Below are 14724 nucleotides of genomic sequence, written 5' to 3'. Positions count from 1 at the left end.
GTGAGCTGTGATCATGCACCACTGCACTCCAGCCTGGGCCATAGAGTGAGACCCTCTCTCAAAATAATAATAATAATAATAAAGACAAGGAGAAAGCTCTAAAAGCTTCCAGAGGGAGAACAGATCATCTCCAAATGAATGACAAAGAGAGAGACATCAAGTAGCTACGTGAGATGCTAGAAGACTGTAGTATAATGGTTAACTGTAACTACATAGTAGTTATAAAGTATTAGGAGACAGTAATTTTGAAGATAGAATTTTATTTATTTATTTAGAGACGGAGTCTCAATCTGTTGCCCAGGCTGGAGTGCAGTGATGCTATCTTGGCTCACAGCAACCTCCACATCCTTGGTTCAAGTGATTCTCCTGCCTCAGCCTCCTGAGTAGCTGGGATTACAGGCACTTGCCACCATGCCCAGTTAATTTTTGTATTTTTAGTGGAGAGGAGGTTTCACCATGTTGGCTAGGCTGGTCTCAAACTCCCAACCTCAGGTGATCCACCTGCCTCAGCCTCCCAAAGTGCTGTGATTACCGGTGTGAGCCACTGCACTGGTCCTGAAGGTAGAATTTTATATTCATCCAAATTGTCATACAAATGGGAGAGAGTGATGGGAAGAATCACCTGCATTCAAGGGCTCAGAGCACTTGCCACACACAGACCCACATTAAAAACACTTTCAGAGGAAGACCTCAAAAAATGAAAGGAAAAAACCCAGGCAATGCTTCAGGAGGCATACGGGAAGAAGAAAGTAGAGAGTCATCAAAGAAAAATTAAAAGAGAGATAATAGTGCTTTCAAAACAACCCTAGTTTAAAATCATACTTGTTCTATACAACTTCCACAGTGGCACATGTATGTGTGTATGAGTGTTGGGGGGAATAAATTAAGTGGGCATGAGCGTAATGCTGAACCAGTTGCATTATTTTCTTATATTTTTATTATTATTTTTTGAGAGGGAGTCTCACTCTGTCGCCCAGGCTGGAGTACAGTGGCGTGATGTTGGCTCACAGCAGCCTCCACCTCCTGGGTTGCAGAGATTCTCTTGCCTCAGCATCCGGGGTAGCTGGGATTATAAGCACATGCCACCACGCCCAGCTAACTTTTGTATTTTTAGTAGAGATGGGGTTTCACCACATTGGCCAGGCTGGTCTCGAACTCCTGACCTCAAGTGATTCACCCATCTCGGCTTCCCAAAGTGCTGGGATTATAAGCGTGAGTCACCGTGCCTGGCCTGTACTGGCTGCATTATTAAGGGAAATACAGATGCTAATAAATGTAAGAAAGCAATTGGAATAAACATGAAATGAGGAATTCGATGCAACTACCATAAGAATAAAAATAGAATCTATGTATAATTGTTTCTATTTACAAAAAAATTATTTTTCCTTTACATCTTGACAATTTTTCAACAAGAGCTGAGTTCCCACATTCCATGTTGCTCTCTTGGAGTGGAAAGAAATCTGTCTTCAAGACAGCATGAGAGCCAACTGGAATCTGCATGGTGTGTAAACAAGACAGGTAACAGTAGAAAAAAAAAGCCCAGGCTGGGTGCGGTGGCTCAAGCCTATAATCCCAGCACTTTGGGAGGCCGAGATGGGCGGATCACGAGGTCAGGAGATCGAGACCATCCTGGTTAACACGGTGAAACCCCGTCTCTACTAAAAAAATACAAAAAAGCTAGCCGGGTGAGGTGGCAGGCGCCTGTAGTCCCAGCTACTCAGGAAGCTGAGGCAGGAGAATGGCGTAAGCCCGGGAGGCAGAGCTTGCAGTTAGCTGAGATCCGGCCATTGCACTCCAGCCTGGGTGACAGAGCGAGACTCCATCTCACGAAAAAAAAAAAAAAAAGGCAGGCCACTTAGCATAGCTCGTCTTGGATGCCTCCAAAAATCTCTTAATGTTGCTCGCCTTAGCTAGAATTGCATTAAACGACACAGGATAAGAGATGAAATCATGTTTGAGCTCTGCTTGCAATCAGAATGCTGGAAGGGACGACAGAAATCTCCTCCCTCAACTCCCACCATGGAGGGAACTAGGGCGTGTGAAGGAAGGCGACCACCAATGTCACACAGCTAGCTAATTTGGTGGCAGACCTAGGTCCCTGGACACCTCGATATTTCACCAAGCTGTCTGTCAGAGGTGTTGGATGAAACATCCAAAGTAATGTTCTCAACAGCATGCGTCACCTCCCAAATATTTCATATAGATTATCCAAGGATGATGTATTAAGAGTGAGAATAGTATCTATAATTGTTAACTGCCTTAAACCTCCACATCCTGTTCATGTTACTGGCACCTGCCTTTGATACCATATCCATAGCAATGTGCAAATATTGTAAACGCTCTGCTGACCCAGGGGGTTTCTTGCCATTGGCTAAAGGTACGGCATTAATACGTTGCACGTGTACACAGAATGGCAGTAGTTACAGCATTTGTGAAGCTTTATCATCTGCACAGCCAGAAAGCTTGTGGGTGTATGTTCTGCCTGTCAGAGTATTTCCTAGGAAACTGAAAATAAATACATTATGAAATTTCAATTTTCAATGTGTCACTAGTGTTGTTCTGGTGTCCTGTCATGCCTGCTGCAAAACACATTTTGACCATGGAGGGATGCCTTATGAAATCCCATTATATCATTTGAATCTGCAGGAGTGCCACAGAATTGCTTCTGTGTTAATAACCGGAAGATCAAACATGAATTAAAAACTCACTATGTGCTGGGTGTTACGCTAAGAGCCTTGCTTGCATTCTTTAATTTAATTCTCACTTTAAGCCCTAGGAAGTAGGTGCTGCTAACTCATTTTTCCCAGTTAGACAATTGGGGCCAGCCAGGCGCGGTGACTCACACCTGTAATCCCAACACTTTGGGAGGCCATGGTGGGCAGATCACCTGAGGTCAGGAGTTCAAGACTGTCTCTACTAAAAATACAAAAACTAGCCAGGCATGGTGGCACACGCCTGTAGCCCCAGGTACTCGGGAGGCTGAGGCAGGAAAATCGCTTGAACCTGGGAGGCGGAAGTTGCAATGAGCCAAGATCATGCCACTGCACTCCAGCCTGGGCGACAGAGTAAGACTCCATCCCTACCCCCCCCAAAAAAGAGAAAACTGGGGCCCAATGAATTAAGTACCTTTAAGTACTTCATTTACTGTCAGAACCAGTGAGTGTGAAAAACAAAAACAAAAACAAAAAAACCTAGTGAGTGGTAGGAACCAAACCTAGATTTCAAGGCCTGCATTTGTACCATGTGTTCACAGCCTAACTACTGTAAATTGCAGAGGTGACTGTAGCATAAAATCACTCCCCGTTATTAATCTATTCCCAGTGAAATAGGTTTTCCTGTTGCTACGGTTTGAATGTGTCCCTGAAAGTTCATGTGTTGGGAACTTTGTTCCCAATGCAGCAGTGTTGAGAAGTGGGCCGTTGAGGGGTGATAAGGTCCTTCATGAATGGATTCATTCATTCATGGATTCATGGATTCATGGAGTAATAAGGGACAGTGTTAGCTACCACAAGAGTGAGTCTGTTATAAAAGCCAAATTGTTTGCCCCCACTGAAGTACAGAAAAAAAAAAAAGAAAAAAGAAAGGAAAAAGAAAAGCCAGTTTGGCCATCTGTCCTGAGCCTCCTCACCATGTGATGACCTGTCCTGAGCCTCCTTGCCATGCGATGCCCTGCACTGCCTTGGGACTCTGCAGAGGCCCCATTGGCAAGAAGGCCCTGACTAGATGTGACCCTTCAACCTCGGGCTTCCCAGACTCCAGAACTGTAAAAAATAAATGTCTTTTATTTGTAAAGTACCCAGTCTCAAGTATTCAGTCATAGCAACAGAAAACAGAAACCTGTGAAAGACATCTTTAAAATGGACTCTACCATTTCATTTCTTATGTGGAAATTATTACACTTCTACCTCATGAGTCTTCTGTTTTCTCACCATAAGGAGTTAATTTAAGAGGAGGAGGAAGCTGGGCACACCATCTCAGCTCACTGTAACCTCTGCCTCCCAGGTCCAGGCGATTCTCATGGCTCAGCCTCTAAGTGACTGGGATTACAGGCATGCACCACCATGCCTAGTTAGTTTTTGCATTTTTGGTAGAGACAGTGTTTCACCATGTTGCCCAGGCTGGTCTCAAACTCCTGACCTCAGGTGATCCACCCGTTTCAGCCTCCCAAAGTGCTGGGATTACAGGCGTGAGCCACCATGCCTGGTCTCATTTTACCTCTTGAACTTGGGTTTTCTCATAAGGCAGTTACACTTGATTTATAAGGTTCCTCTCAGCTTTAAAATTCCATAAAATTCCAGAAGCACTATCTACTAGTGAAACAATTCACTGGGAGAAGCAGTGAGTCCCCTGTCGCTGGAAGCATTCAAGCAGAGTGAGAATAGTCAGTTGTCTGATATGCAGTAGAGAGAATTCCTACGTTAGGTAGGAGGTTAATATTTGATTTCAATAATTAAGCCAATGATAAAAAATAGCATTGAGTGTGTAATATGTGCCCAGCACTGTTCTAAGCATTTACACATGTCTCATTTGATCCTTTCAGTAACTGCAAGGGGAGTGGGTACTATCCCCATTGTACAGAGGATACTCAGATCAGGGCAGCACTAACCAAAGATCTCATAGCTAGAGAGAGATGGAGATTGGAAATCAGATTGCTGTGGCCCCCAGTAAGTCCTAATCACCACCCAATTCTGTCAGCAGCCTCGGGGTTCTGGGAAGGGCACGTCTTCCTGCTGGCCTGGGATCTGGGTTGCAAGGTGACGTGCCTGCCTCCTACCCATCTCCCTCTGAGGCAGGGAATTGAGCATGCAATGCAGACGGCGGGCTTGCCAACAAGGCCGCTTTCCACGGCCTCCAGCAGAAAGGGGCTGCCTTCTGCTGCGTGGGCCGCAAATGCTCTGAGCCCTTCACGGGCAGCCTTATTTTACAGAAGGCGAAAACTAACACCCAGAAACGGCAAGCTACCTACCCAAAGTCACAGAACAAACAAGCTACCCACCCAAAGTCACAGAACAAACAAGCTACCCACCCAAAGTCACAGAACAAACAAGCTACCCACCCAAAGTCACAGAACAAACAAGCTACCTACCCAAAAGTCACAGAACAAACAAGTGGCACAGTTGGGAAACAGCCGCTTGGAGTCCTCACTTCCAGGCCAGTGCCTGATGTTCTGTTTTGTTTTTATCTAAATCACATTACTGCCGTCACTTACATCGGACACTCCCTCAGTTTTCTGTTCTGAATATACATATTGACTCATCAAGGCCTATGCATCAATACAGCAAATTGGAGATTCCCAAGAGTGGCAGCGATTCAAAACGAAACTCTCTGCCTATGATATTCTAAGAATTATAATCTAACCTCACCCCCGTGCCACAAGAAACTCATCTCTTGTCGGTTCTGAATCCACACTTCCACTCCTTTGAGGCAAGTTTCCTCACTAACATTGACCCCCAGTTACGTACTAACCTTTGCCGCAGCTGTCACCCAGCAGAATTTCCTCTGCAGTCCTCTCTGCTTATCTGGCCTGCTGGGAACTCAGGATCAAACAGCACTGAGAATTCCACAAGTGTTTCTTTCCTCTTCTTCTTTTTTTTCCCCTCAAGAACTGCTTTTAGGAGAAGAAATCATTTCAACACTGCATTACAAATGAACTTATACCTCAGACAGAAACGAGCAACCCCATTCCCCACATAAGCTTTTTTTTTGGTTTTGTTTTGGACACGGAGTTTCACTCTGTTACCCAGGCTGGAGTGTAGTGGTACCATCTTGACTCACTACAACCTCCGCCTCCCAGGTTCAAGTGATTCTCCTGCTTCAACCTGCCGAGTAGCTGGGAGACTGCCACCATGTCCGGCTAATTTTTGTATTTTTTAATAGAGGCAGGGTTTCACCATGTTGGCCAGGCTGGTCTCGAACTGCTGACCTCAAGTGATCTACCCACCTTGGCTTCCCAAAGTGTTGAGATTACAGGCATGAGCCACTGCACCTGGCTTTTTTTTTTTTTTTTTAATGAGCAATATGTACTTTCAGATCACACGTTGGTGGGGATCAACCTCTGAGTAAGAAACACGTTCACGTTCTGGAGGATGACACAGTTAGAAACAGGCTTTAGAATCCAGTGTGACTTTGGGCAGATCTTTCATCTGTTCTCAATCACATTTGTAAAACATAGGCAAAGACTGTGGTGACCTCACAAAGAATGTTTGCTGAAAGGAGAAATGAGTGGTTTCTGGGACAATCCATTCTCACCCTGTTGAAGTGAGACCCCATGTCTCACTTCATCCTCAAGTGTAGTTGGAGATTGTCATCAATATCATCCCCCTGGCCTGCCGCCTGTTGGCATCAAGGTCACCTGCAGTGGGTCTTCCACACTGAGGGACTGTGCCCTTTGCCACTCAGCTGGGGCCCAAAGCTCTGTTCTCCACAAAAGTCATAAAGGGATATGAATGGAAATACTGGCAAATTTTACTATATAGAAATATAAAAAAGTTCTGTGTTAAAACTATTGTAAGCAAACTGAGAAAACAATCCTAAAACTGGGAGAAATAGGTGCGAGATATATCTGTAATCATATCACAGGCAGAGGTGAACTTCCCTAACACAGAAAGAGCTTCCATTATTCAATAGGAAGAAGCCTACTGACACAAAAAGAGTAAATACAAGTAAAGGATATAAACATCTAGGTCACAGAAAAGGAAATACAAACAGTTCTGGACATTTTATTTTTATTTATTTAATTAAAAAAATTGCCAGGCACAATGGCTCATGCCTGTAATCCCAGCACTTTGGGAGGCCGAGGTGGGCGAATCACGAGGTCAAGAGATCGAGACCATCATGGCCAATATAGTGGGACTTTTTTCTACTAAAAATATAAAAATTAGCTGGGCATGGTGGCGGGTGCCTGTAATCTCAGTTACTCGGGAGGCCGAGGCAGGACAATTGCTTGAACCCAGGAGCCGGAGGTTGCAGTGAGCTGAGATCGCACCACTGCACTCCCGGCTGGTGACAGAGTGAGACTCCATCTCAAACAAAACAAAACAAAACAATAACAACAACAAAACTAAAACTAACGAACAAACAAAAAACAAAACAAAACAAAAAAACCTACTGTACTAAGAGAACAATTTTCCACCTATCGTGTTGAGGAACATATTTAAGATGACATTATTTTTTATCAAAAGAGAGGGAAAGTATAGGAAAAATTTTATTTCAATGGAAAATTAAGTATTGCCTATAGTCCACCCTTTCACATTATCTGCTTTTGATGGGGTCCCTGCAGCAGCTGAGTTGAAATGAAGATAAAATGAGGCTTAGAGCAAGGAGATGAATATTTTAAAAAACTTTGTATTGATGGATAATGTATATACATTTTAAGAATTAAACACACCCGTGAAGCCAGCACCCAGACCAAATGACCGAACATTACGAGAAAAATCCCCTCGTTTCTCTTGCAGGAAATTGATACTGAGTTCTTGTGATGTGGATTAATTTTGCCTTGTTTGTGTTTTATATAAATGGTATTATACAGCATTTTTTGAGAAAATGTCTTTCATCAATTGTATTTTCATCCATAATGTTGCATGTAGTGGTCGGTCATTCATTCTTTAGTCTGGTGTCAATGGGAATTTGAGTAGTTTCCAGCTTAGGACTATGGTAATAGTGCAGCTATGATCAGTCTTTTTTTCTTTTTTTTTCTTTTTTTTTCCCCCTTCCTTCCCTCCCTCCCTCTCTCCCTCCCTCCCTCCCTCCCTCCCTCCCTTCCTTCCTTCCTTCCTTCCTCCCTCCCTTCCTCTCTCTCTCTCTCTCTCTTTCTCTTTCTTTATTTCTACAGAGTCTCACTCTGTTCGCCAGGCTGGAGTGCAGTGGTACAATCTCGGCTCCCTTCAGTCTCTGACTCCCAGGCTCAAGCCATCCTCCTACCTCAGCCTCCCAAGTAGCTGGGACTACAGGCACAAACCACCACACCCAACTACTTTTTGTATTTTTAGTAGAGACAAGGTTTCACCATGTTGGCCAGGCTGGCCTCAAACTCCTGACCTCAAGTGATCCTCCCGCCTCAGCCTCCCAAAGTGTTGGGATTACAGGCGTGAGCCACCACATTCAGCTTGATCATTCTTGTCCATGTTTTTTTATGACCATGCATTTCTGCTAGGTATATGCCTAGGAATGGAATTGCCAGGTCATATTCATTTCTATATCTGTCAATCTGTAAATACATTAAAAATCAGGAGCTCATGTTGATGCCTGTGGTTCTAATGTAACACAACAGGGTTCACTTTGCCCTTCCCTTTTTATTTGTAGTTCTTTCTTTGACAGTGAAAAGCCTACCTCCCACTAAATACAATATATTTACTTATTTGCTGAATCTCAGAATACCCATCATACAGTTTCAGAGTTGGTAACCCATATTTCCTAGCTCTGTCTGCTGAGAGGGCCTAGATGCAGTGACACCCCAGTAACAATGAGGACATCCAGCACCCAGATCTTAGTTTCTAAATATCATTCCCTCAAAAAAGGAAGCAGAGTTCTTTGGAGAAATGATTAAGTACAGGGCAGGGTCAGTGAAATTATAAAATAATCCTGGAACATCTTGTGTCAGAAAGGAAGTGCTCAAAATAGAATAAGGGCATTTCAGACAAACACAAGGGGTAACTTGAAGATGCTTACATTGGCAATACCTAGGACAATTGCAACAATGATACGAATGATGTTGGTCATGGATTATCACTGGTAGAATAAACTAAATATCCACGAGTCTATACTGAAATAATTGCATAAGTAATTGGGAGAAAAGGGACAGCTCTTCCTTACTACTGAATTACAATTAATAAATGGAGAAGGAATTATGAAAGTAGAAAAATCACCTGTTGGTAAACACAGTGGTAATGAATATTACAGACAAGAATCACCAATGAATGCCAAAATTGGTGGGTGAAAGTATGATGATCAACAAGATATTTACATAGTGTCCAAGATAGCTCCTCATGAGATACTCATCAAGTTCAAAAGGAAAAATAGGATTTTACAATGGAGAAATCGTTGCCACATCATGTCTCAAAGTTAACATGTCCCGTAATGGGATGAGGCAATATCACATGTGCCTCCTGACATAATGCACGGGGAAGGGTATAACCTCGCTTCTGTGGCGTTCTCACCAAAAACACAAAACCTCATTCTCACTGTGAGAAAGCACTAGACAAACTCAAGTTGGAGGACATTCTACAAAATAATTGGCCAGTACTCTTCAAGAGTGTCATGGTTATGAAAGACAAAAATAGCCTGGACGCTTCAAAACTGTCAAAATCATGAGAGGAGGAGAAAGACTGAGCAGCTGCTCTGGATGGAAGGGTCCTACTGAGACGCGGCAGTGGAGTGCCACGTGCAGCCCTTGATTGCATTCTGGAGCAGAAAAAGGATGTTAGTGGGGCTACTGGCAACACTAAATAAAGTCTGTAGATTCACAGACAGTATTGCATTAATGTTCATTTCCTGGCTTTGATAATTCTGTAGCTATGTGAGATGTTAATATTTGGGGAGGTTGGTGAAGGTTATAGGAGAATTTGCTGTACTCTTTTTGTAAACTCAAAATTATTTCCAAGGAAAAAGACTTGAAAAGAAAAAGAAAGAGGGAATTAGATGGGATTGGGTAATTCTTCAGCCAAAAACCCTGCTGGCACCTCTGCCTACAGCATGAAGGGTTACTCTTTTGAGAGTGGTATTCAAGGACCTCCATAATCTGACCAAAATTTCCCCCAGATTTACTGCCCACTCTCCTGTCACCCACTCATCTCCATCAATCTCCATGGCATGCCAGATGCACTGCTTAGAAAACTCTTACTCATGTTCAGAGACCCTGTCGTGGGGCCTTTACTTTACATCCCCTTCAGGAAGCAGAGTTAGCTGTCGGCTCTTCCTTGGTCACCAGTCGTCTCTCCTGGAAACGTTGATCCTCCTCCAGAGCCTCTGCAGGCCTAGCTGGTATTGCTCACAACCCTTTTGTGCCCCCAGGAGACTTATAACTTGCAAGTACATGCAGCGGAAAAAAACCCCAAAACAACAACAACAACAACAACAAAAAAACAACAACAACAACAACAGCAACAACACCATAGTGACAGGCCCAGGAAAGCAGGTTAGAGGCAGGGAGCAAGAGAGTTCACATTCTGCTGTGACCGTAGGTGTTATTATTACTCCCTCTACGTTGGTGAGGCTCAGGGAGAGGAGGTGAACTGCCTGAAGCTACACCACCAGTAAGGACAAAGTCACAATTTGAACTCAATTCCTCTGCCTCCCTTACTGAAAGATACGAACTCAGAAATGCTCTGGACAGTCAGCCAAGCAATATCTTCAGACAGTTTATATTTTACTCCGACTCTCACCTCAAGAAGCCAAAATAAGATCATCCCCTAGGGGGCACTGCAGAGAAAATTCTCAAAGAGCCCGAGGGAAATGCCAAACCACTTCTACCCGCCCAACCCACAGGGAATTCAGGAATCATAGCTTGACGCATTTTCAGGAAATAGCCATGGATTTCACAATGAACTGAACTGACACTTAGCAATATGAATCTGCCGCAAAAACATCTCAAAACCGAGTACGTGGATACCAGGCACAATGGGTGGCTGAGTTCTTTTGCTGGACTCTCGATTTAGGCCAGTTTCCTCCTCTTCTAAATGTAGATTGATCAATTCAAAAGACACTGGTTGGAAAACTGCTATTGCTAAGCTCTGAGATAAGCACAGAACCCATCGCATAGGGTAGCAGCCAAGATTAACTGAAAAATAGGCTATATAACCATGGAATACTACTCAGCCATAAAAAGGAAGAAAATAATGGCATTAGCAGCAGCCTGGATGGAGGTGGAGACCATTATTCTAAGTGAAGTAACCAGGAATGAAAAACCGAAGATCATATGTTCTCACTTATAAGTGGGAGCTAAGCTATGAGGATGTAATTCATAGGAATGCTATAATGGACTTGGGGACTGGGGAAAGGGAGTGTGGGAGGGGGTGAGGGATAGAATACTACACACTGAATACAGTGCACACTGCTCAGGTGACGGGTGCACCAAAATCTCAGAAATTGCCACTAAATAACTCACCCATGTTGACCGGGTGTGGTGGCTCACACCTGTAATCCCAGCACTTTGGGAGGCCAAGGTGGGTGAATCACTTGAGGTCAGGAGTTTGAGACCAGCCTGGCCAACATGGTGAAACTCTGTCTCTACTAAAAATATAAAAATTAGCTGGGCGATAATAGCGCATGCCTGTAATCCCAGCTACTCGGGAGGCTGAAGCAGGAGAATCGCTTGAACCTGGGAGGCAGAGGTTGCGGGGAACTGAGATCATGCCACTGCACTCCAGTCTGGGCAACAGAGTGAGACCTAAGATTATGAGGGGAAAAAAAAAGAGAAAAGAATTTCATATCCTTTGCAGGGACATGGATGAAGCTGGAAACCATCATTCTCAGCAAACTAACACAAGAATAGAAAACCAAACACCACTTATTCTCACTCATAAATGGGAGTTGAACAATGAGAACACATGGACACAGGGAGGGGAACATCACACACTGGGGCCTGTCAGGAGGTGGGGGACTGGTGGAGGGATAGCATTAGGAGAAATACCTAATGTAGATGACAGGTTGATGGGTACAGCAAACCACCATGGCATGTGTATACCTATGTAACAAACCTGCACGTTCTGCACATGTATCCCAGAGCTTAAAGTATAATTTAAAAAAAAAAACAAAGAACTTACCTATGTAACCAAAAACCACCTGTTCCAAAACTATTGAAATATATATAGTTAAAATAAAGATCTACTATTTGATGGCAAAACAGGGTGATTATAATCAACAATAATTTATTGCACATTTTTATGTTTTTTTGTTTTTATTTTTACTGTACTTTTTCTATGTACACTTAAAAGTAACTAAAAGAAGCCGGGCGCGGTGGCTCACGCCTGTAATCTCAGCACTTTGGGAGGCCGAGACAGGCGGATCACGAGGGCAGGAGATCGAGACCATCCTGGCGAACACGATGAAACCCCGTCTCTACTAAAAATACAAAAACTTAGCCGGGCGTGGTGGCGGCGCCTGTAGTCCCAGCTACTCCGGAGGCTGAGGCAGGAGAATGGCGTGAACCCGGGAGGTGGAGCTTGCAGTGAGCCAAGATAGTGCGGCTCACTCCAGCCTGGGCCACAGAGCGAGACTCCGTCTCAAAAAAAAAAAAAAAGAAAAAAGAAACACCGTCTCTACTAAAAATACAAAAAAATTAGGTGGGCGTGGTGGTGGGCGCCTGTAGTTCCAGCTACTTGGGAGGCTAAGGCAGGAGAATGGCGTGAACCTGGGAGGCAGAGTTTGAGTGAGCTGAGCTTGTACCACTGCACTCCAGCCTGGGTGACAGAGCGAGACTCTGTCTCAAAAAAAAAAAAAAAAAAAAAGTAACTAAAAGAGTACAATTGGAATGTTTGTAACACAAATAAATGATAAATGCTTGAGGTGATATATACCTCATTTACCCTGATGTAATTATTATACATTGTATGATCACATCAAAACATCTCATGTGCCACATAAATTTATACATCTACTATGTAACCATAAAAATTAAAAATATTTTAATAAGAAAAAATAAATCTATAGTAAAACTTTTACAAAAAAAAAAAAAAAAAAAAAAAAACCCGGCTATGTAGTTACTTCACACCAGGTTGGACATGAAGTCAAAATCATTAATGTTGGCTGTTAGAACTATAACTATTGGTATTATAACTGTTAATATTATTATTATTATTATTGAGATGGAGTCTTGCTCTGTCACCCGACTAGAGTGCAGTGGCACAATCTCTGCTCACTGCAGCCTCTGCCTCCCAGGTTCAAGTGATTTTCCTGCCTCAGCCTTCAGAGTAGCTGGGATTACAGGTGTGCGCTACCACATCAGGCTCATTTAAAAAAATATTTTTGGTAGAGACGGGGTTTCACCATATTGGCCAGGCTGGTTTCGAACTCCTGACCTGAAGTGATCCACCCGCCTTGGCCTCCCAAAGTGCTGGGATTACAAGATGAGTCACTGTGCCCAGCCAATATTATTATTATTTATTATTACTGTTTTGTAAGACAGTCTTGCTCTGTCACCCAGGCTGGAGTGCAGTGGTGCAATCTCAGCTCACTGCAACCTCCACTTCCTGGGTTTAAGCAATTCTTGTGCCTCAGCCTCCCAAGTAGCTGGGATTACAGGTGTGTGCCAACCATGCCTGGCTAATTTTTATATTTTTTGGTATTATTATTATTATCTTTTTAGTAGAGATGGGGTTTCATCATGTTGGCCAGGCTGGTCTCAAACTCCCGATTTCGGGTGATCTGCCCACCTCTGCCTCCCAAAGTGCTGGGATTACAGGTGTGAGCCACCATGCCCAGTCATAACTCTTAGTATTACACCTCTACCCTCACTCTACACTTGGCTTCTCCCTGTACCAAGTAGACCTTCCCATCTTCCTACATCTTCTCCTACCTGGGAGGATTCAGGGCCACATGTAAGAAAGGGGGCAGATTAAAGGGGTTGTGCTTATTGCAGCACAGTTCATAATTCGCAAGGTACAGAACCATCTTAAGTGCCTTGAGCAATGAGTGGATAAAGAAAATGTGGTATACATACACCATGGACTACTACTCAGCCATAAAAAGGAAAGAAATAATGTCTTTTGAAGCAACTTGGATGGAGTTGGAGACCATTATTCTAAGTGAAGTAAGTCAGGAATGGAAAACCAAATACCATATGTTCTTACAAGTGAGAGCTAAGCTATGAGGACACAGAGACATACAGAGTGATATAATGAACCCTGGAAACTCAGAAGGGGGAGGATGGGCAGGGAGTCTAGGATAAAAAACTACATATTGGATACAATGAACACTACTTGGGTGGTGCGTGCACTAAAATCTCAGAATTCACCATTATACAATTCATTCATGTAACCAAATATAACTTGTACCCCCAAAGCTACTGAAACTTTATAAAATTAATTATAATTTTAAAAGAAACAGCTCTCTTTCTGCCTCCACTGCCGCCATGGCACCCGTGAAAAAGCTTGTGGTGAAGGGGGGCCAAAAGAAGAAGCAGGTTCTGAAGTTCACTCTTGATTGCACCCACCCCATGGAAGATGGAATCATGGACGCTGCCAATTTCGAGCAGTTTTTGCAAGAGAGCATCAAAGTGAACTGAAAAGCTGGGAAACTTGGTGGAGGGGTGGTGACCATTGAAAGCAGCAAGAGCAAGATCACCGTGACATCTGAGGTGCCTTTTTCCAAAAGTTATTTGAAATATCACACCAAAAAATTTTGAAGAATAATCTACGTGATTGGTTTGCATAGCTGCTAACAGCAAAGAGAGTTACGAATTACGTTACTTCCAAATTAACGAGGACGAGGAAGAGGAAGAAGACAAGGATTAAATTCCATTTATCTGTAATGTTTTGTACAAGTTCTTGAATAAAACTTGCAAACCAAAAAAAAAAAAAAAAAGAAACAAAAACTTCCATTTTCTTTTTTTGAGATGGGTCTCACTCTGTCACCAAGGCTGGCATGCAGCGGTGCAATCATAGTTTACTGCAGCCTCAACTTCCCGAGCTCCTGCCATCCTTCCACCTCAGCCTCCTGAGTAGCTGGGACTACAGGTGTGTGCCACCATGCCTGGCTAATTTAAAAATTTTTTTTATAGAGACAGGGTAT

General features: G+C 43.3%; 1 pseudogene; it reads left to right on the top strand.

Annotated features, from left to right (window-relative positions):
- Positions 1 to 14065: 14065 nt before the first annotated feature.
- On the top strand, positions 14066 to 14447 carry LOC126932727 (60S ribosomal protein L22-like; annotated as a pseudogene).
- The last annotated feature ends 277 nt before the right edge of the window (positions 14448 to 14724 follow it).

Source organism: Macaca thibetana, chromosome 12 (assembly GCF_024542745.1).
Source record: "Macaca thibetana thibetana isolate TM-01 chromosome 12, ASM2454274v1, whole genome shotgun sequence".
In the NCBI taxonomy this organism is placed as follows: Eukaryota; Metazoa; Chordata; class Mammalia; order Primates; family Cercopithecidae; genus Macaca; species Macaca thibetana.
This window is presented reverse-complemented; position numbering and strand designations above follow the sequence as displayed.